Genomic DNA, 24,706 nt, shown 5'->3' with positions numbered 1-24,706 from the left:
TATTTCCTCCCCCCCCCCCCGGAGCTTTGCCCTCAACCTGTTCCTCATTTGTCTTCGTCTCTTGCTTTTCTGCTCCCCCCGCCACACGTCTCCCTCTCCCACATGCCTGGAATCTTTAGCTGTGGGGTTCCTTTGCCTTCTGGTTCTCTCTCTCTCTCTCTCTCCCTCCCTCCCTCCCTCCTTTTGCCTGTTTCTTTCAACCCTTCACCCTCCGGCGTTGTCTTCTACATAAGCCCCACTTGGGTAGCGCTTTCGGTCCTTAAAGTGCTGCACAAACATTAATCCTTTCCTGCCCGCCCTTAATAGTCTCTCCCTCGTTCCCTCGTTCCCTCCCTTTGGAGGCTCGCATTCTCCCTTTCAACTCCTTGCAACCTTCCCCTTTTGCCACTCTTTTTCACCCCATCAAATAGGTCTAGGAAAGTGGGAATGGGAATGCAGTGAGGTGAACAACGTGTGCCCTGCAACATCATCCCAGCAGGATAAAAGATCAAAAAAATGGGAAAAAAAGAAGAGGGCACAGACAATAAGACTACAGAAGTGTGGCTTGTCTTAAGATGAGCTGAGCGAAATATTGGATCCCTCTCTCCTCCCGCCATAACCTATAATATATACTGTAGTACATCCTCGAAGCTCCTTGTTCCTCTCAGTTCTTTGTTTTGCATTATTTGTTTCATTGCTTTCTTCGTAATTTATGTTCCGTTGACACTGATATTGACCCAGTAAGTGAAATGCAGAAATTACAATGGAAGAAACATGTCTGTAATGTATTTCGCTCATGTAAATGAATGAATCTGAAAATTCGTGGCTGTTAAATAAAAAGTAGAAAGCAGGGTAGCTTATTTCAAGCTTCCAACACTATCTCTTTTACCTCTCTAAAATTGTGGTAAGTGGTGAACTTAATGTCTATTAAGGAATCCAGGAAAGGATTCTGTTGATCTTTCTTGTTCCTTTGAGAATGTGGCTGTGGTGCTGGAATGTGCAATAAGGGTAATGGATGTATGTGTGTGTGTCTCTGTGTGTGTGCGTGCATGTCTTTACGGCTGCAGTGTTTGAGTATGTGGTTGGAGGGTCCTTTTGCAGCCTGTTTCTCCTTCCCTCCCACAGGCAACTGGAGAATGTAACAGTTAGAAATCCAAATGTGTCAGGATGAAGCATCCTTGAGTGTTAACAACCCTCTAGTTTGCTTCTGGAGGTTTCAAATGAGGTCAGCGAGCACCAGCAACTTCTCCATGTTTTCTTCAGGATGGTTGGCGTTTGCCCCTCTTCCCACCATCATGTTGTCTGACTCCAAAAATGTGTCTCAATCATTCTATGATCTCTTAATTCAGAAACAGTTGTGACCTTGTGGTACCTTGTGGTAGACACACGGTATCATCTCTTTGCAAGGAGTGGTAGTGTAAAGTTGGATGATTCTTTTTCTTCTTCTTCTTGGTATTCCATGCCTCCATGTAATTGCCCTAGTATGATATAAGGTCTCCAGAGAAAGCAGTTGCTCCCTATATCCCGAAAGCAGAAGTAATCTTTTAAGTGAGTCTGATTCTGCCGGATTGGGGAATCTGCATAAACTCCAGGTTTATTTTTTGAGTTTTAAAGGCAGTGCCTAAAAGAGGTGGAATGTGTTTGGGAACTGAGATGATTTTATATGGCTATTTTCTTTTCTTACAAATCTCTGGGAACTGCTGGGAATGTCACAATATAAGGAGCTGCTGTTGGGCTGCTCTATGGGATTATTTATTGAGGAATCTGGCAGGTGGCACATGTAGGGGGTTGCCTCTCTTGTTACATTTCCATGTGAACTGTCAATTGTCTTTGCTGCAAAAGGAGGGGAAGCTCTATTTATTGATTTTTTTTTTCATCAGTGTAATCATGGTTGCTTCTGATGAAGAAAAAAACTTGATATATTTTAGGATATGGTGTCAGCTGCATTCCTTGCACGCTGTATTTTAGACTAAACTAATGGTGTAAAATTGTGTCTGCCTGTCCAGATACGTGTATTTTTTTTTAAACACAGCAGTTCAGTGATTGTGCCAGGAAGGAAAAAAATGCACCACTGCAGGCAGCATCAGGTAAAAGAAAAATGCCATGCAAGAGATTGCTTTTTGCTGTTGCTGTTATGAAGGTAGTCATATTGGTCCCTTTCCAGTCAGATAAAGAACAATCTATTTCTTTACATCACATACTTTGCCCTTTACATCACGTACCTAGTATTTGCCCTATATTGTAAAAATTGGGGTATTCTGTTTGGTTTACATTTGTCAGTTTTTCAGCAGTGCTTGATGAAAAAAAGAGTTCAGACAGTCAGCCTTGCAGGTCTAACTGAAACGGTGCTCTGTAAACACTTTGCCAGATTTCTTTCTTATAATTAAAAATTAAATGACTGAATTCTTCCAATATACAGAACCCTGTTGTCTCTTCATATGACAGAAATGAGACGATAAGAAGTCATAAGAAGTATTTATAACATAAGTATGCTATTCTTAATTGTTATATAATTTAAACACATATTAATTTCTTATTTATGTTAATAACTCTACATGGGTTTATTTTGGCCATTAGTCATTAATATTGTTATATAATATTAATAAACTTGCTTGGAAAAACTTAGTTGAATCAATTTAATCATTTCTCAACTTTTGTCTTTTTTAATGCATGTAGAGTTTCCCTACCCACACTCCTTATCTAATTTATAGATAAACCAATGAAACTACAGCAATAAATTGAAAAACAAGATTTTCAGTCAATATTTAGAAAAAGCTTTTCTTTTTTATTGTGGACAATACAAATCTTTTGAAATGTAAACCATCTGGTACCTATGTTCCTTATATGGGGTAGTTGTATTAATTGCAATGGACCTCATAATCAAATATTAATTTGATTTAAGAAAATAAGGAAAGAAAAATGGGCAGATGAAATCTATTTTTATATAGAATTGAGTTTGGGTAACAAATACAATTTGTACAGAAATATGATTTTGTTGTAATAACCTGTCTTAACTAGAAGGCCAACTGCAAAACTCCAGAATATTTTAAGGAGATAATAGATCATCAGGTTGTATGAAGATTGACACTGCCTTATAAGAAGTAAGGAGTACAAAATGAGATATTAGTGGGTAGTGAAAAGATGAATTCAATATTTTATTTCATGAGCCAAGGCATTTTTTCTCCTAGAATTAAATATAAATTCAAGCTATCTTGCTACTACATATAGTAAAAGTGCTCCCAATTAATGCTAATAGCCTAACCTACAAATCTTATATAAGCCATTATATAGCTATATATTTATTCATTAACATGCTTCATTATATTACTTTTATCTGGAAATTTTTAGAAGCAAAACACATGGAATTGCTTAATATTTTATCAGTCTACAAAAAACAGTTAAAAGCGTGGGTTAAAACTAATCATAAATAAAATAATATATTTTCAAAACGTGTCTTGCATTCATGGTATGAAGATTGTAGTAATAAACATTTTTTTGTAGTTCAAGTATATAGAGGTGTAAGAATTGGCCCAGAACTGTAGCTGCTATAGCCCCCTGCTGTGAGATAATGCAAATAGCATCCAGTGATTTAAGCTGCTATACCTTTCTGAAAACAGAATGTACTGTGCTAATTTTTTTAAAAAAAATAGTTAATTGGAATTTCAGTAACACAGAATAAATACTTTAAAGATAAATTGTACTTTTACTGAAATAAAAATCTCATCAAACGATTGCTAATCTATAATAAAAGTATATTCTGATACAACTAATATCAGTAAATGATTGTCAGTATATGACTAACTAATATTTTATTACTCTTTCAAAACATGTGCTCATAAATCTATAAATTAGAATGTTGGGTATTTTTAAATACCCGTTAAAGATAGGACAATGATTTTGATTAAATATGCTAGAAATAATGTTGTGCTACAAAACTTCAAGAGTTTGGTCAAAATGATATATATTCAGGTCATATTTAAAATATCTCTTAATACTATGTGTGACCTATCAAGTTAAGAAGACTTTCCCAAATTTGATGCTCCCAGACACTTAAGATGACAAATTTAGAACATCAGGCTGTACTGATTTCAGGAAATTCCAATAGTTAATTCTAATAATATCTTAAGGTTGCCATGTTAGTACAAGCAGATTCATAGAACTATATTTCGATGTAGTGTATGACAAAATACCAGGTAACACCCTTCCATTAGATGCATCTGCTTAACAAGAGGTGTGATTGTACATTTTATCATTTTCTAATGCATAATTTGAATAAAACTAGTGGCTTAAAATTATTTAAAATATCACATTTGCTTATTTATGCATTCCATGTATTAAAAATGCTATATTCCAGATAAACAGCAATTCTTCTATTTATGAATAAGCTTAAATACCAATATTTTTTAAAGCCTGTTATTAGCTTCAGAACATGACAATAATGATCATATATTGTGAAATACTTTTACAGGATGATAAAATAACAGGTTTACTAATATATTTAAACAAACATCTTAGAAATAAGCCTTACCAATGTAGATGATAATTTCAAAGTAAATAGTGGAGACTTGGTGAATTAATGTGTATATTTCATGCAGTACAATGGTACTAATAAAATTAATTTAAAGCATTAATTTTTCCATATGTGGATGATAATGTTTATGCATAGAAGCAGAACGTAGAATTACTTATCGTGAAATATACATGAGCATTTAAAAATCTCTCTTGTGGTTGGGTGTTTTTCTTTCTATCATATTGTTTTCCTTTCTTTTTAATGTTAACCATATATACATACACACACACACACACACACACACACACACATATATATATATACACACACACACACACACACATACACATATACATACATACACACACACAAGAAGGGAATACAACATATCAAGAAAAGTAGCTTGAAGTTAGAATGTTTGATATTTGTTTACTTAAACCTTTATTTCTCTTATTTTCCTTAATTGTTCCTGTGTTCCTTCTTCAGTATTATCTATTTATTCCACTATACCCATCAAGGTTTAGCCTATAGTTTTTCAAATGTATCATGAAAAACTTCAGTTGCAGTAATTATATCACTGGGTTGACTCTGTGTGTAGGCTACTGTGATTGCCTTCAAGTCAGGTTTTTTTTTTTTGGCTCCTGGCAATTGCTGGACAAGTCCCTGAGGTATTCTTGGCAAGGATTTTCAGAAGTGGTTTGCCATTGTCTTCTTCATGGGACTGAGAGAAGAGTCGTCATCATCATCATCATTTTTCACAGCAGGAGGAGTATCTGCTTTTCAGATCAACAAATGCCATCTTGCATGATCAAATGCAGAATCAAATGCAGAGTCATGTCTCAATTTTAACGGACATGGGTGTAGACTCATAGGTTACAACATGACCCACTGATATGCCTCCTGGTCCTGCATCTAACATCAGTTTGATCTGTATTCAGCTCAGCATCGCCCTGGTGGACAATATCCAGTAGCACCACTAGGATGAGTAGACCTCACTGCCTGAGACTGAGAGAGAGTGACTGTCCCAAAGTCCACAGTTGGCTTTGTGTTTCTCACAAAGGGCTAGAAATCAGTCTCACAGTTTCTAGTCTGGTGCCTTAATTACTACATCAAGCTGTACATCTTACTGTGATAAGCAAGATCACAGTATGTTTTTATGTTCCCTACCTTGAGCCAAACCCAGTGAAAAATATGTTCATATATTTATATGGCCAGTTCATGATTTCCTGATGGAAACTTAATATATACCATTTGTGAATAGTTTAAACCTGGTTTAGGATGCTGTTCATACTGTAGAAAAGCTGTGAACCAATGACACAATATGGGAAGGATGTGTTCTTTACTTGTTTTTTCAGGCCAGACTTCTATTCAAGAGATGCCAGAGAATGTTTATATGATCAGGTGATCTAATATGAATTGTTTTATAACAAAAAAAGCTATGGAATGATATTTAAACAGAAAGTTCTCAGATTTTATTTTAGTGTTCTAGACAATTCCTGTGCTAATTGAAGTTGAAATATACATAAGACATTCATAAGTTATTTTCTTAGCTCAAAATAATTACCATTTCTTATTTCTATGCAATTATGTAATTCTTTATTTTCCAGAACTAAATGTTTAGAGATCAGAAAATATTTGCAAGATTATTGGCCATATCAACTGATAAACTCAAGAAAACTAGCTCTGTTTTTACCATCTACTTCATTTTCAGGAAATGTAATGTACTAATCATTCTTTGTAACTTTAAAAACAAGTTTTGGGATGTTTTGCAAACTTTTATATGCTAAGATTTTAAGTAAAACATACTGGTTTAGGTTGGATAATTTAAATAATACTGTATAAAAATCATGATATGATTTCCATCAGTGAAATAATAATAATATTATTAATTTCAAGCCTATCCTAGGTTAAAATATAACCCAGCAAGCTTTATGGAGACTTGAACCTGGATAGACTTGACAGACTTTATGGAGTCTGTCTGGTCTATGTCCTAAGTATATAAACAACACCGGACATATTCACATCTATATTTGCAACTGTGCTCCCTGAAGCTGATGCCATTTAATATCCCTATGATAGCAAATTGCAATTATTACTTATAAGAAGAATAGCTATAATTATTTTTCCAAATCATTGTCTGTGAGTTAAATATATGGAGCTTGCAGAACTTACATTACACTGATAGGAATAAGAAACTATTAAAAAAATATGGGCAAGAAAAACAAATGATTAGAAACAACTGTGTGCAATCCATTAAAAATTAACATGAAAAATAGTAGTTGCTATAAACGTAAAAAAAATGATGTTGTAATGTTATTATATTTTACTGTGCTAAAAAGAGTTGGATATCAATGCTTTTTCTTCCTTGTTTCCTCTCTACCCCACACTTTTTCCTTTCCTTTTCTTCTCTCCCTAGTTTTCCATTACTTTCATTTTCTTTTATATTTTATATTCTGATTAACTAATGAAAATGTTATGAGAAATATTAGCAGTGAAATATAAGCATCTTCTGAATTTAACTCATTCTGTAATATCTAAGTCTGTTCTTCACCTATGTCCAGTTATCTGTTCCACTGCAAAAGTTTTCTTTCTTCTTTCCACTATGACCACTTCTTTTTCTTATCACTTCCTTCCCTTGCCTTTCTTTTCTTCCTTCTTGTTTCTTTTTAAAGAGAGAGGAAATATTTGTGTAAAGTTAACTATGTTTACGCGCATATGGATAGATTAAATGTGAGACAGAAGAGTTGAAACAGACAGACAATATATGGTTGACTAATTTATAAATGGAATACTTCGCATAAACAATTACTTTTGATTACTTTTAGTCATTAATACATTTAATGCTTTTTATGCTGATCCCACTCTTTTTTTGACATGTGACCGTATATATTTGTAGCAAATATATAATCCATATTCATATATGCATATACAAATAATATTAGTCATATGCATACATTTATCAGAGGACATGGAGAAATTTCAGAACTGATTAATCCTGTGGAAAAGCAGGACATTGATCAGGATTTTAATATGTGTTTGTAATTACAATGTCTAAGCAGATCTATAATATATAGTAGGTATTGATATTGTAAATATTCTTCTATGGGGGAAACCTGGTATTAAATTCAATGTCATTTTTCATTGGGGTGAATATGGTTGCTGTATTATAGATAAATGAAAACTAGATTATAGACATGGGCACAACCAAGTTTTGTTTTAAAAAAATATGTCTTGAATATTGATTGTTTTATAGGGTGACATCTAGTGTTATACAAGTGGATTTTTCTTCTTCTTTTCTTTCATATTTTCTACACAGCAATCTGATTCTGTTAATCCTGAACTCTACAGAGCTGTTGTGGGGTAAAGTGGGGCAACAAGAAGGAGGAAAATATATTTGCCCAAAGTAGTAATTTCACTGGTGGATGGGCACAATTGGATACAGTTTGTAACAGAATAGTTATTAATCCAAATAACTTTTGGGGGGAAAGGTATTTGGGGAATATTTGCTTCTGAGTGTGTGAAGTTTAGTATCAAATGGTCTTTTATGACATGAACTGGATTAAAGTGTTGCATACTATAAATATATATTTCAATAGTTTACCAATACATCATTTCTGCTACAAAGGCATTGTAAAACATAGTGTATAAATCCCCTTATCTTACTTGCCTCATATTTCTTCCATCGTTTCAATGAAGAAAAAGAAAGAAAATATGTGATGAACATTAATAATAATAATAATAATATATTTATTTCTTAGCCGCACCCTCTCCCGAAGGACTCGGGGCGGCGTACAACAAAACATACGAAATAAATATGTAAACAAAACAAACATATAGTAAAGACATACACTGTAACATACACAAGGAGGAGGACGATGATAAAAACAATTAAAATACAGTATATAAAAACCCCTAGAAATTAAATATAATTAAAATACCCAGTTAAAAATCCGTCAGGAGCGATATGGTTAGATCAAAGTTGAGCCAGGCCAGCTGCTTGAAATAGGTGGGTCTTAAGCTTAATACGGAAGGAGCGGAGGTCAGAGGTATTCCTAATATCCGGAGGGAGGTCATTCCACAGGGCTGGGCCCGCCACAGAGAAGGCTCTACTCCTAGGCGCCGCCCCACGACATTGTCTAGCGGACGGCACCTGGAGGAGCCCCTCTCTGTGCGAGCGAATTGGTCGCAGGGATGTATGGGGCAGAATACATTATTAATATTATATTCCATATTATATTTTTATTAGGATGGTTATAAAACAAATAAACAGGTGGTTTTGTATGTGTGTGTGTATGTGTTTATAATCTATCTGAATATCTAAATTTATTATTACTCCTTAATTACATTATGCAAATGATTGCAAAGACATGCAGAGATAGCTAAGTAGATTTTGAAACTTTTTTGCACCACCTTTTTTTTTAAAGCTTTGCTTAATGGTACAGTTTTATATAATTCATTTCAGTTTAAATTGCACAAGATAGTAAATATTGTATGTATTTCAAATTTTGTGAAACTTTGTTAAAATGTTTCTTAAAAATTTGCTGTTTTTCATTAATTCACCTTTTTTTGTAGTTACAAATCTTTCTTCCAAATGATAAAGAGGATAGTCATTTTCTAAATAAAATTTAAAGTGAAAAGCTTTTCCTCTTCAGTTCCTGAATAGATTAGAAAAAAATCCTGCTGTGTGTATGGTTCTCAGTGCACATATACAGTCATGGTTTATCCATAAATATAAATCCATTACTATGATTTTAATTAAAAAAAAACCATTCAGAGTGTCTTCAACTTGTTTGATAATCTGATTGTAAGGAAATTTAGTTTTTGCACCATAAATTCACAGTCCTGAATAACATTTCTTTGTAAAACAAATCTGAACACACAACTAGGCATTTTAAAAATGTTTATACTTAAAATACAGCTCATGAAATAGCTTTGGGTCAGTTACATAATTGTTGGCTTGAAATAGGTCTCAAGATTGCAGTGATATAGACAAAATAAGAAAAACCACTATGTACTTAAACTTAAACTAAATGTAAACTAAAACACAAAGTACAATTGAAACGTAACAATAAAATAATAATAAAAACTAAAAAAAAATCTTATCAATTTTCAATATACAAGAATTCAGAATAACAGAAGTGTAAGGGATCTTGGAGGTGTTCTAGTTTAACCCACTGTTTAAGCAGAGACCATATACCATTCCAGACAAATATTGTCCAATCTGTTCTTAAACACCTCCAGTGATAGAGCATCCACAACTTCTGGAAGCAAGATGCTCCACTTATTAATTGTTCTCACTGACAGGAATTTTTTCCTTAATTCTAGGTTGAATGTTTCTTTGTTAAGCTTCCATTCATTACTTCTTGCCCTGCTCTCTATTTTGACTCTCTCAAATATTGGAAGCCTACTATCATGTCACCGTTGGTCCTTCTTTTGTTAGACTAGACAACTCTTCACTGTTAACCTGCAGTCTCTTAATCACATTTTTACTCTTCTCTAGAAGAGTAGAGTTTTCTAGAGGATCAACATCATTTTCTAGAGGATCAACATCATTTTTGTATCATGGTGACCAAAACTGGACATATCACAGTATAAAATCATACTAACATTTTATGTGACCTTGATGCTATCCATCTGTTGATGCATCCTAGGACTGTATTGACCCTTTTGGCAGTTGCAGCATATTGCTGGCTTATAATTAAGTGATTGTCCACTAGGATTCCTAGATACGTGTCACAGTTACTGCTGTTGAGCCACGTTCCACCTATTTTATCCCTGTGCATTTGGTTTTCTTGTCTAAGTGTAAAACCTTACTTTTTCACCATTGAATTTACATTGATTTACATTTACATAACTTACATTACAAAGGACCCAGTGTTCAAGTCTGTCAAGATCCTTATATATCTTGAGCCTATCCTCTGGAGGCTTGACTATTTGACTCAACTTGGTGTCACCTACAAATTTTATGAATTCCCTTTTATCTCTTCATCTAAATCATTTATGAAGATGTTGAAGTGTGTTGGACCTAAGACAGAACCTTGTGGCTCTCCACTAAAAACTCTCCTCCTCGTCGACATAGTTACATTGACGACAAATTATTGAATGAGGCTGGTCACCTAGTTACAACTTATCTTACCAATAAAGTAGGCTGTCATCTACTTTGTAAAATGCCTTAGGGTATATTAAGTATAGTGAACATGCATACTATGAACAAAGCATCTTGCTGGTCCACTAATTTAGTCATTTTGTCAAAGAATGCAGTAAGGTTTGTCTGGCATGATCTGTGTTTGACAAAGCCATGTTGGCTTGTAGTAATAGTGTTGCTTGTTTCAGGGTGTTCCCAGATTGGCTACTTATGGAAGAAAATTAAATAATTTGTTCTTTAGAAAAAAGGATATAGCCACAAAATAAAGCCTTATGTAAAAAAGGAATCAAACAGCTGTTATCGATAACTGGAAAATGAGAAATAAATAGGAATATACTTTACCTTTTCATATAACTAATGTCTGGGCAATACATTTATTTCTACATCTTCCACTTAAACCATGTATTTACTGTGTCAGCTTAACAATTATTTTAGCTGTTTTTTTATTTTATTCTCTAGGATTTCATATACAGTGGCCTTGTTTTTTTGCATTTGTAAGCTTCAAGTCTACTACTTAGAAAAATTCTGTTCTAGCAGCTTAAAAAGTCTGACAGCTCATAGGAATTTTAAGGACAAATTACCTCTCAGTGTCAGTGGATGCTTAGGGATAAATATTTGAACAAACGGAAAATACCAAACTGACCTACATCTGCTGGATTATCTCTGTATTAGAGGACCTGCTTCTATTTTTGCCATGCAATATGGCAAGAGATTTCTCTAACTATTCCCTAACAGAAAAATACAAAATTAGTTATTTTGTAAAATAACTAATGTAAAAAACAGTTTGTAAAGTAGACATAAATTCATTTGTATATTGTTTTTAGGCTGTAATTTTTGTTGATAGTATTGAGTTTATAAAAATCCTCTGACAACTAGGCATAATTTATCAATATTCTTCTGTCCTGATACCCTTTTTACAGGCTGTGAAAGCGGACTAGCCTTAAGATAAGGTGACTGAAGGGAATAGGAATAAATACTAATCTGCTGATTACTTATTCTGATCCCAAGCAGTGAGTGCTCATAAATCACTGGGTACTTAAAACAGAATAGTCAAGGAAATCCTTCCCATGTTCTCTTTCTCTTCCTTTGTATTTATAACGGAGGTAATCTCAACTCTACCTTCCAGAATATAGCTGAATATTATTAATCATGGAATGTTAAATCTCATACAAGGAAAACAATTATTTTAATCATTAAAAACAAACAAGATAAGCAGATAAGAGCAATCACTAATGTGTGGCATGTTCATTTACAGAAATGCTATTGGGTTTCATACATGCCCTTGGAATATTTAGAAAAGAATGCAGCCAAATCCTTTGGGTGGGAATATGTCTACTTTCTGGGAAACAAAGGCATATGGGGAAGAGGTAGCATTTGGGAAACATCTAGAGTCTAGAGCGCAAGTTTACATAATGGTGAGTAAATGATTACTACATACATCATCATATCCATTTTATCAAGACGAATTGTGCCTCCTAGCAGCTACAGTAATTGTTAGAGCTTCCAAATGTGCCCTCTAAATGCAAAATGTACATATATAACTCTAAAAGTTCTTTGTAGGATCTTTTATTGTTAAAAACAGGACACATCTCCTGGGAAACTCTTTCTGGTCTCAGTTTAACAGATTCCATAGAATTCTTTTTTTAAAAAAGAATTTTATTGATTTTTAAACAATTATGGGAAAGGGTAAGTGGATATACAAAAATTTTGGCAGCTCCATCATGCTAGAGGTAGAAATCTCTCCAAATCTCACAACTTTTACAGAAAAGAAAAAACAAAAGATAAAAGATAAGCAGAAACAGCATCTTGTTATACATTGTATCAACCATGTGTTCAATCATCTCTTTTGCCACTTTCTAATATATCAACAATTACAATGATATTTCAAATACATTTATTTTTGTGACCTGAGTCTTTTCGATATTGCTCCCTCCCCCCTGTCTTCAGGCGGAGCCGCAGCCTCTCCCTCCTTCATATCTTGTGTATTGTCAACTTTTTCACTACCTCTTATATTTTCGTCTTCTAGGAAGGCACTATGTTTTTTAATGAAGGCCTCTGCCTCCACAACTGTGTCAATTCTAATTCTGTTTCCCTCCCAGAAGATCAACATTCCTTCTGGCAATAACCATCTAAACCAAACTCCTTTATTATATAATTTCTTTGATAAGGAGGAATACTTCCTCCTCTTATCTCTTATTTTTTTCGGAATTTGTTTAAGAATGGTAATTTCTTTGTCTTTATATTTTACTGGTCCCCCCCTTTGGGCCCCTAGCATCGAGGTCTTCCTAAGAAATTTAACATGTACTTCCCTTGGAACATTATGTGTTCTGGCATATGCTGAGTTGATCCTGTAAACCAGATCCATATCCCACCACAACTGTTCTTTATCTCTCTTAATATATTCTGCTAAGATTGTACTCATATATCCTTAAGATCTTCATCTTCTGTCTCCGGTAGGTTCTGGAATCTGAGAAAAAAGGACATTCTTTCAAGTTCTATCTTTACCATAAAATTTTCCAATTCTCTATTCCCCTTCTGGACTGCCTTAACCTCCTCCCCCAGCCCGACCGCACCCTCCTCCAGCACACCGATTCTTTGTTTTTTTTCTGTTGTTTGCTGCTGTACACGTCTGAGCTCTTCTTTAAAATCTGCCACCTCTTTTTTCAACTCATTTTGTCCCTTCATAAGCCTGGAACATTTGGATAACAGATAAATCTTTTGAACTCTCTCCAGTCCCTTCTTGTTGTAAAAATGATGGAATTTTTGTTTGTTGAATCATTGGGCTGGATGTAGAGGAGGTAGGTGCCGAGGCTGCCTTGCCTGAAGGTGGTTTTATGGGCCCCATTTTCTGAGTTCAGAGATAACTGTAAATCTTTTGCAAAAGAAATGGCATCTGTGGAGCGTGCAGCTGGGTGAGTCTGAGAAGACAGGCAAGTCCAAAAGTGAAAGTTAATCCTCAATCACAGTTCCAAGCCAAAAAAAGAAAAAGAAAATCAAATAATCTGAATCCAGAAAGACCGCATAACAGGAGGAGCTCCAGGAGTCCTTCAGGAGGGAGTAGTAATATAAAGCCAGGAATTTCTTCAAAGGTAGTTTCAAAAGGCAAATTTCATTTATAAGTGCGAAGAAGAAGACGGAAGCAGGCCATCTTGGCTCCCTCTTTCACAGGCAACCAGGGAGCAGAACATCAAAAGTTTCCATAAAGTTTTTAAAACAGCTCAGCAATCACCTCTTGCAGTTGTGATATAAATCTTTCTCACATAGTTAGTGCAAGTGACTGATTCAACTTTTGCTCTCTCTCTCTCCATTCCGAGATTGAGAGATAGTCCAAATGACGCTTTACCCAAGGGGGTTAAAGAACCCCCCTCCAATCTTCCAACTTCAAATAGATTGAATCCACAACTTACAAAATGCTGCTGCTTATCAGTTAAAGAGGGTTAGAGAGATTGGAGCGAACTTCTCACCTCCAGCATTTCAGCCGCTACTTCTGATTAATTGCTTCCTTCTGGAATCCATTCATCAAAGGTGCAGGCAGCTGACTGCTGCGCTATGCACCCCCCTCGCTCCCCGGCTCCTGAGGCGAGGCTGGAAACCCCCCACAGCTGCCGCCGATTCCGGGGGTTCCAGCAAGCCACCCTACGGCAGGTGGTCCCTCCGAGACCTCCTGTTCTCCTAAAAGGAGCCCACCGGAGAGGCGAACAGCGGACGCCCAGCGTCTGTCGCCTTCGGAAACCAGAAGCAATCTCAGATTCCATAGAATTCTTGACAATTGGTAGAACCTTTTCATAATAGTGCCAAAGAAGAATATGGGCACAGAATAAAGTAGGAAAAAATCATTTATTTTTCATAGAGAGTACATGTGTTTTAGATTTGAGTCATAAAAGGTTCTTCGAAATGTGCTGAGGTAGAATTTATTTCCAAAGTTCTCCACTGCTCTGCTTGTAATTCTGTTTTTTTTTTAAAAAAATGTATTAAATTGAAATCTTAATGAACGTTGCGTCCATGTTTTCACCTAAAAATAAACATTGATTGTTTTAACAAAATATCTATATAGCTTGAAAATCAAACTATAAATGAAAAGATTAAAAACGTTGGAAAATAAATTTACAAATTCAGTACTGCTGCTCTAAGACAAGTGTCTTGAAATTTTTCTCTCTCTGAATGGCCAGATCCAGTTCCTTCCACTTCCACAGAAATGGTTGGCAGGTCTGCAGGACAAGGAGCTTTGCAGCCTAAAACCAGCCCAGCTGCAAGGAGACCAAGACAGGATGCTTTTATCCTCTCTTGTTTTGTTTCACAGTACTATATTGGTATTTTGACAATGGAATAGCACCTTGGTGGATACCTGCCAATAAATGGCATGCTTCTTTTACATTTATAATCCATTTCTGCGTGTCATGTTAATATATAATGACAAAATTTTGTGTAGTACTTTCAGGGTCATTTTTTAAAATTGGAATTGTATTGCTATGTGTATTATTTCGGTCATGTTAGATATGGAAATTGTCCTTTGAAACTTTTAAAAAAACCAAAGCTAATTTAAGACATTTACAATACCTATGTTTGCATAAGTTTAGGCAAGAGATTTTTTAAGGCTACCGGAGCTTGCTACCAAAACCTGGATAACTGCTATATGGTCATTTTGCTACCATTTTATTATATCTTTGACTTTGACAAAGTTCTCCACTGCCCTGCTTGTATTTCTGTTTTTTTGATTCTAATAGTGTTTTCTAGATTTATATTAAACAATGAAATGTTGTTTATTATTGGATATATGTTGATGTTACAAAATACAGGATTTGTAAATTATACAATTATTGGCAGGGTCTGTTTTCCTGGAAGTAAAGCCCATCACTATAGCATGTGTGAAAACCTTTAGAGAGGGAACTAGATGGTGCTATTCTTTCATCTTTGTCTCTTGGCTGAATTCTTCAATCCTATTCATTTTTCTTTTCTTTTTAACTAAGAATTTAGACATACTACTACTTAGTTTCTTTGTTTCATTAAGTGCAGTTAGTAATACAATACAATAATACAATAGCAGAGTTGGAAGGGACCTTGGAGGTCTTCTTGTCCAACCCCCTGCCTAGGCAGGAAACCCTATACCATTTCAGACAAATGGCTATCCAACATCTTCTTAAAGACTTCCAGTGTTGGGGCATTCACGACTTCTGGAGGCAAGCTGTTCCACTGATTAATTGTTCTAACTGTCAGGAAATTTCTCCTCAGTTCTAAGTTGCTTCTCTCCTTGATTAGTTTCCACCCATTGCTTCTTGTTCTACCCTCAGGTGCCTTGGAAAATAGTTTGACTCCCTCTTCTTTGTGGCAACCCCTGAGATATTGGAACACTGCTATAATGTCTCTCCTAGTCCTTCTTTTTATTAAACTAGACATATCCAGTTCCTGCAACCGTTCTTCATATGTTTTAGTCTCCAGTCCCCTAATCATATTTATTGTTCTTCTCTGCACTCTTTCCAGAGTCTCCACATCTTTTCTACATCGTGGTGACCAAAACTGAATGCAGTATTCCAAGTGTGGCCTTACCAAGGCATTATAAAGTGGTATTAACACTTCACGTGCAGTATTTTGTTGCAATAGTTTATTTCTGTTTTAAAATCAAACCACAACATTGTTATTGACTTGGAAGAGAAATAAGGGTGATAATCTATGTTCTTTCATTCAGTGTGGAGGTAGTTTTATTTATTTATTTATTTCATCAAGTATGAGTTAGATAACAGATATAAGCATAAACATGATTATGAATACATGAAATGAATACAAATACAAGGGAATATTATGACAGGGATGGTAGGCACACTGGTGCACTTATACACGTCTCTTAAAGAACTCTTAGGAATGGGGTAAAGTCGACAGTAAGGTTAAAGTTTTGGAGGTTTGGGGAAGAAACCACAGTATCAGGTAGTGCATTCCAGGCATTGACAACTCTGTTACTGAAGTCGTATTTTCTGCAATCAAGTTTACCATAAGTTTGTATCTATTGTGAGCTCATGTGTTGTGGTTGAAGCTGAAGTATTCATTGACAGGTAGGACATAGTAGCAGCATTTGGTTATACTATTTAACTGTAGTAAATAATACTAATACTGTGGAAATAATAAGAAACCAAATAAATCTTTGTAATTTAATATTTTAAACTTTTTTTAGTTCAATATTTTAATATTTAAAAAAAAATTAGAATCTATTAGTTTTTAAAATTTAGCTGAGAAAAGATAGTAAGTGCTAGTTTTCAACAGATTTCAGTTCATAGTTAAATTTGGGCTTTCTATTCTTTACAAGAACATATCTAGAGAATATTTATCATAAATGTTACCAATGCTTCAACATGAGTCAAAAATAACTTGATGTAATGCCAAATTACATTTTGATGAATGACTTAAAAAGACTTCTAATTTGATGAGGAGTGGGAGCTGAAGTTAATTCTAGATTTTCCTCCTGACAATGGAAAGCTGTAACCTTTCCAGGTTCATTTTTAACTGTGGTTCTTCAATTTTAATTAGGCTGCACTCTGAGATTAAAAACTAATGAAGATAACAAATAATATATTTATTTCAGAATTGAATTGTTCCACGTGCATTAAATCTGCTCCTCTAATCTCTGCTTTATTTTCTTCAGTTATTTTTTTCAAGGTTTATACATAGTTTATATAAACAAGTTGTTACATAATAATAAATCAAGTTGTAGTTAATTATAGGTTATCATGATTCCTGCTAGCTTGCTTTTTCCTGTCAATAGAAATGGCTATGCAGGAAATATATAGCCAAATGGCTACAGTATCAGTCTCAGAATCTGAAATTATGGCATACTTGTCTGTTTTCAGCATGCCATTATTAAACAAAACTTTGTCAGAATCTTAAGCTGGAAAGCCAATAAAACTATTATTTCAACTGTAACTAGGCTTTTCAGTTCATTCATGTGATATGTGATATGGATAGGAGATTGTATAATATTCAAATCTTTAAGGTATCTATCACTGATTGAAATAAAATGTTGCTACATTTAATCAGATAAGCCTTTTAATTTATGTTTGATTTTTTTTTAAATGCTAGATATTTTATAAATTGTATTTTGCATTACACTTTTCATTTTACAGTTACTTGCCTTAGTTTATAGCATTTAAATTATTCATTGTAAAATTTAATTGTAAATTTCTAGGATTCTTTTGCAGTTTAATAATTTTATTTTATAAATAAAACTTTTTCCTATTTTATTGTAATTATTATGTTATTAATTATATGCTGGTCTAAGATTTAAAAAGGATTGATTAATACCGGTAAGAAATTCTATGAATTTCTGCTAGAAAGATAAACTCTATTCTGACATAGCTCAAGATTTATAGAACATTCTATAAATTTATAGCAGCAAAATAACCATGTAGCAGTTATCCAGATTTTAGAAGCAAAGTTGTCACATTGTTTTAAAAAAATGCCATCCAAGTATTTTACTTTCAGTTGCAGTTTTTGCATAGAACTGATTTTCATATATTCTGCCAACATTTGTCTTCTTTTTGTTTACCCAAATCTATATCTCAGATCTCTCATAATGCAGTAGGGAGATTATCTATCTCTGTCTCCAGTGTATATTCTGGAAATTGTTCCTCTTGGTTATGTGTGATAATTAATTATTGATTTCTCAAAATCTATCAAAAGACAATTTGCTATTTCTCTGACTACTTTATTATTAACAAAGATTAACTAAGGTACTTCATGGTTTTACTTTCTACTTTTTCCTTACTACATAGCAAATTTTCGTTATAAAAATTTCTTATTCTGTATATCATATTTTTCAGATTATAAGATGCACTTTTTCTCCCCAAAAAAGAGGGTGAAAATCTGGGTGTCTTTTTATACACTGACTACAGTATTTTTGGCTTTCTGAAACCCCCTTCACAAAAATGGATGTGCAGAGGGTTTGGGAGGCCTGCAAAGTGCTCCTGGGGGCTGGAAAGGGCAAAAATGAGTGAAAAACGGGCCATTTTTTGCTCAGTTTTGCCCCCCAGGAGCACTCTACAAGTCTCCTAAAGACTATGCATGCCCTTTCTTTTTGTGAAAAACGGGCTGTTTTTTGTTCCTTCCCCGCACCCACCCCAACCCTCAGGAGCACTTTGCAGGCCTCTCAAACTGTCTGCCTGCCCCGTTTTTCACAAAAGTGAGGTATGCAGAGTGCAAAAACTTTTTAAAATTTACTTCTTCTTGGTGCATCTTATACTCCGAAAAATATGGTAAATATCATTATCTCCATAGCTTGAATTGAATTTCCCTGGGTATGTTCATAAACATCAGAATATACCACTAAGGGAATTAATTGAATCAATCTGAACTTCTCTTCCAACAAACCTGAAATATAGTTGATGTAAATGTATTCTTTATATCGATTACTTTTATAAGATCCTTTGGTTAAAAACATTTGGCTCATACATCAAACTCTTATATGTCTTCCATCTGAATCCATTGTTTTATTCTGTCTTCCAGTATAAATATAATCACATGTCCTAATGATCAGGTTAATAGTATTAGTTTTGAAAATGGGATCTTCCATCTTCTTTGTCTCTGTGACCTATAAAGAAAGTTCATTGTGATCCTAACCCTTTTTCACATTAAAACAACCATTTTTTATTTCATTTTTTTAACCATTTCCCCCCTGAAATATCAACTGATAAGGCTTGGAATTTAAAAAAAAGTGTTATCATTTTAATAGCTACAATTTGACCCAATATATTTAAATATTTTTGTGCCATCTTTTCATTTTTTATTTTTTTTTCAAAATAGGAATATCTTTTTAAAATTATTTGTTAATATTTTTAGCAACATTGTTTCCTAAATATTTAAAACATTTATAGTTTTAATTTATTGGATGCCTTATTCTGCACTTTAGTAAGTGGGTAAAAATCCTTTAGCCACCTAATGAGAAAGAAGGGTTCACTGGAGAAGAGCCTAATGCTGGGAAAGACTGAGGGCAAAACAAGAAGGGGACGAGAATGAGGTGGGTGGATGAAGTCACTGAAGCAGTAGGCGCGAGCTTAAATGGACTCCAGAGAGGACAGGAGGGCCTGGATTTGTCCATGGGGTCGTGATAAGATGGACACAACTTTGCAACTAACAACAACAAGACCGAGTCTTCTGAAATTTACCAGTAAACTTGATGCCTCTATAGATTTCTCCAACTTCAATATGTTTTGCAGAATTCCCAGTACTTGAGTGGTATCCTGTCACAAGCAAATAATTTTCACAATCAAAAATATCTTCTTTTTTACTTCTTTAATTTCCGTGTTATCACACAACACTACCATTAATATTTGCATATCATTGGTGATAAAAAGTAACCCTTTTTTGTTCCTCTTGAAAGTGTAAATTCTTCTGGATCATAGGTATTAATTCTTATTTGATCAAATGATGATTATAAATTTGATCTAACGTTAAAAAATAAATACAAAATTCAGATTTCCACAATATTCGCTTTAAATATATTCCTTCAACACAATCCAGAGCTTCGAGAATGTCTAGTGAGCATAATGATAATCTATTAATTTTACAATAGTTAATGATATTCAACAATTTCCTAATGAGCTCTAATACGCATATTCCTTTCAGGGATAAATCCTGCTTGATCAGGATGTATAAATTTTCTACAATAATTTGGATGATTAGCTAAAATCTTTGTGAATAATTTGCAACCCATGTTAAGTAGGTCTATAGGTGGATACTTATTGTAAATCTTTATCTCTTGGACGATTGCAATTACTTTGGATATTTGCCATGTTAATGGGAAAGACTGTGGCACAAGAATTTGCTAATTAAAAATTGTAGGATCAACATTTTTTTAAATTGTTATAAAATTCCCTTGCTAAAACATTGGAACTAAATGTTGCTTCAGCTTTAGGTTGTAAAGCAAGTTACAATACAATACAATACAATAGTAGAGTTGGAAGGGACCTTGGGGGTCTTCTAGTCCAACCCCCTGCCTAGGCAGGAAACCCTATACCGTTTCAGACAAATAGCTATCCAACATCTTCTTAAAGACTTCCAGTGTTGGGGCATTCACAACTTCTGGAGGCAAGCTGTTCCACTGATTAATTGTTCTCACTGTCAGGAAATTCCTCCTCAGTTCTAAATTGCTTCTCTCCTTGATTAGTTTCCACCCATTGCTTCTTGTTCTACCCTCAGGTGCTTTGGAGAATAGTTTGACTCCCTCTTCTTTGTGGCAACCTCTGAGATATTGGAAGTTATAATTGATGAAAGAATAAAAATGTTTTCTTTGAAATTAAACCTCAAGATTCTTAGTGCATAATCTGCAATGATTATGGATGCAATTTACACCCATTATAATTGATTTAGAAAATGAAAAGAAATGCAAGTATAATCTATTCTTGAAAAGGATTAATGCCTACCAGAACAATGTGTTTTTGATGGTCATATGGTCCCTGATGTATAAGTAAGCCCATACATTTAAATTAGTGCCTGCATCATCTAACTTACTAAAGGTTGTGTCTTATTCTCATGAAACTCTATTAAACATTACATCAATATTTAATCACAGGATTAGATTTTCTATTCAATTTTTTTCAATAATTAAATTATATTTTTTAATTAAGCAATTTGTTCTAAATGTCTGCAAATTTAATTATTTTAGTAAGAAAGAAAAAGTGTAGACTTCGTTACTAGCCTTAATAATTGTTGCTGCTAATTTGTACATTGACACTTAATGTAGAATTTGTAGGATTGATAGTAAAGAATGAAAATAGCAGGAGAAGAAACAGGATACAGCAGTTTGCCCAAAGGCAAGGATGACCTTTGAAATTTGATTCACAAGGAAGTCAGGTTTGTGGGGCAAATACAGTAGCCCCATTTCCATACTTCCTCACCCTCTGTAATGGACACCTTACCTGTGGGGTGATTAACAAGAAGACACTTATCTACATTAATTGAAAAGGAAGTGATTACAAGTGGATAAACAGACAGATAATGGGAAATACACAAAGGGAGTAGCTCACTAACACCAGCTCTTCGCCTATTGCACTAGTGGCTGCTTCTGAGGCAAAAACCTCAGCATATAACTGATTAAGATCTTGATGATTTCAGGCAGCAGCACAAACTGCTTGGAGGATAGTAACTAATTAAGACACAAAACAAAGCTAGTTACCTAGCAGTTAATGTTTATAAGGGAGAAAAAAAAACACTCAGAGATAGAATTCTGGCCTGCATCCTGGTTCTATTGAAGTCAAAAAAATATTGAGACCTTCTTTACTTTTATCAATTTTGTTATGCTGCAGCCTGTTCTACAGTGGTTGAAATTAATTTTTCTCTCATTAATCTACATTCAGTACCCATAATGACAAAGTAAAAACCAAATTGGCAGAAATGTCTGTAAATTTATTAAAAAGAAAAAAAAACTGAAATATCACATTGGTGTAAGTATTCAGACCCTTTGAAACAACACTTTAAATTTAGTTCTGGTGCCTCCCATTTCTACTGATCATTGTTGACATGCTTTTATATTTTAATTGGAGTTGACCTGCCGTAAATTAAATTGATTAGACATGATTTGGAAAGATACACACCTCTTATAGAAGGTCTCAGAGCTGGCAATGCAGATGGTAGCAGAACAAAAACCATAAGGTCATAAAATCTGCCTGCAGCGCTCAGAAACAGGATGCAAGGCACAGATTTGGGGAAGGGTATAGTAAAATTTCTGCTGCACTGAAGGTTCCTAAGAACACAGTGGCCTCCATAATTTTCAAATGGAAGAAGTTTGGCACAACTAGGACTCTTTCAAGAGCTGGTCGCCTGGTTAAACAAATCTGCAAAGAAGAATCTTAGTAAGGGAGGTGAACAAAAACTCGAACTCCAGAGATCCTGTGTAGAGATGGGACAGAGTTCCAGAAGGACAACCATCACTGCAGCCCTCCACCATATGGACTTTATGGCAGAACGGCTAGACAGAAGCCTCCTCTCAGTACAAAATACATGAAAGCCCACTTGGAATTTGCAAAAATAGAAAAAGCACCTGAAGAACTCAGACTGTGAGGAACAAGATTCTGTAGTATGATGAAACCAATATTGAACTGTTTGCCTCAATTCTAAACGTTATGTCTAGATAAAACCAGGCACTGCTCACCATCTGCCCAATATCATCCCAACAGTCAAGCATAGTATGACAGCATCATGCTGCGGGGGTGTTTTTCAGTAGCAGGGACTGGGAGTCTGGCCAGAATTAAGGGAAAGCTGAATGGACTAAAGTACAGGAATATGCTCAATGAAAACCTGTTCCATAAAGCTCAGGACCTTAGCCTGGGCCGAAGTTTCACTTTCCAACATGACAACGTTTTTAAACACACAGCCAAGGAACCAGAGGAGTTACTTAGGGACAACTCTGTGAATATCCTAGAGTGGCCTAGATAGAGCCCTGACTTGAAATTGAACATCTCTGAAGGAACCTGAAAATGGCTGTTCGCTGACAGTCACCATCCAACCTGACTGAGTTTGAGAGAATTTGCAAGGAAGAAAGGCAACAAATTGCTCTATTCAGGTATGCAAAGCTTGTCACATCATACCCCAAAGGACTTGAGGCTGTAATTATTGCCAAAAGTACTGAGTTGAGTGCCTGAATACTTATGTCAATGTAATATTTCAGTTTTTTCTTTTTAATACAGGTAGACATTTCTAAAATTTTGTTATCACTTTGTCATTATGGAGTACTGGGTGTAGCTTAATGAGAAAAAGCTGAATTTCAACAACTGTACAATCAGTCTGCAGCATAACAAAACTGATAAAAATGAAGGAGTTCAGAAATATTTTCTGAATGCAGTGTATGTAAGAGACCTCATTTCCATTAAATTCCTTTTTTGTAAGCTATTTGGGGACAAGGGCTCTGTTTACAACATGGAACTATTTAAGTAACTATGGGAATGAGAGAAACCTGAGAGACAATATTACATTCAAAGGAGCTAATAGCACAATGGCATTCCTTCCAGTACCCTGAATTCTGATTTCCAGAACATAAATACTAAATAAACTTTTTTAAATCTCTTCCTGAATATTTACACTGTTATTTTTGAGTAAATTGGAAATACACTGATCTATGAAATAGTTTTATATGGCAGAGATTGAAAACAATGTAGCATACATATTGGTAAAATACTGTTCTAAAAACTTCTTAAAACTAATAACCAGTGTTAACTTTGGGTAAAACCAATGTAAGTTTACATACATTAAGTATCTTGTGGAAAAGATTCCCACTCCCTAAAATGGAATAAATAGAAGGGAAAAAGCAATTAATTCACAAAAGTCACATATTTCAACAAAGTAATTTAATGCCATCTTCTTGACAGTCAACAAATTAAAACTTGAAATATTTAATTTTTAAATTAACTTGTTCATCTTAAAGTCTGAGAAATTTGACTACTTAATTATTACTTTTTCAAAATGGCTGGGTTGAAATCCAACAGAAACTGACCTATAACCCATAACATGGATCTACAGTTCCATCTTAATTTTTTTCTTGAAAAGTTTTATTTATAAAATACATAAGTGATTTTTCTGTGAATTATCTTTATTATCATTATTTTTTATTATTGTCTTATGATTTGCTTTGGTATACAAAAGTAATCAAGCTATGGTTTCATTTTTAATAGTAACTTATAATACTTGACTACCAAACTTCGGAATATATTGATTGGTTGTTAATTCACCATACTTAATAGCTATGACATGTATTTTCACATATAGTATTTGTCAAGCTGTCCACAGTATTTAATTTCTTTTTCCAAACTGGAACAAGTTCTTTTGTGTACATTCAAACAGATGCTAATAGATGATACTGTAGCAAAGCAACTTATTGACTACGGATCTATCCAATTCTCTTATTCAGTTAGTAAGTGAATAATCTCTATTAAGCTCTAACAATTTGAGAAGCAGAAATTTATAATTGATTTTTAAATATTACTTTAGAAACTGTATTATTGTTTTATAAATAAGATAGCCACTTGGATATGTCATTTTAAGCCTAAGGGCTTGAAATGATGAACTTTTGTCTTATTAAGCATTAAAAAATGTAAATG

The 24,706-nt window shown here is 34.3% G+C and overlaps 1 protein-coding gene across 3 annotated transcripts in view; it reads left to right on the top strand.

The window, feature by feature from the left end:
- CADM2 (cell adhesion molecule 2) overlaps positions 1-24,706 on the top strand; it is a 374,063-nt gene that overhangs the window by 675 nt on the left and 348,682 nt on the right. The window lies entirely within an intron of this gene.

The sequence above is a fragment of the Natrix helvetica genome, assembly GCF_964273705.1.
Source record: "Natrix helvetica genome assembly, chromosome: 4".
NCBI classification, from domain to species: Eukaryota; Metazoa; Chordata; class Lepidosauria; order Squamata; family Natricidae; genus Natrix; species Natrix helvetica.
The sequence above is the reverse complement of the archived record's forward strand: the minus strand, read 5'-3'. Positions and strand labels throughout refer to the sequence as shown.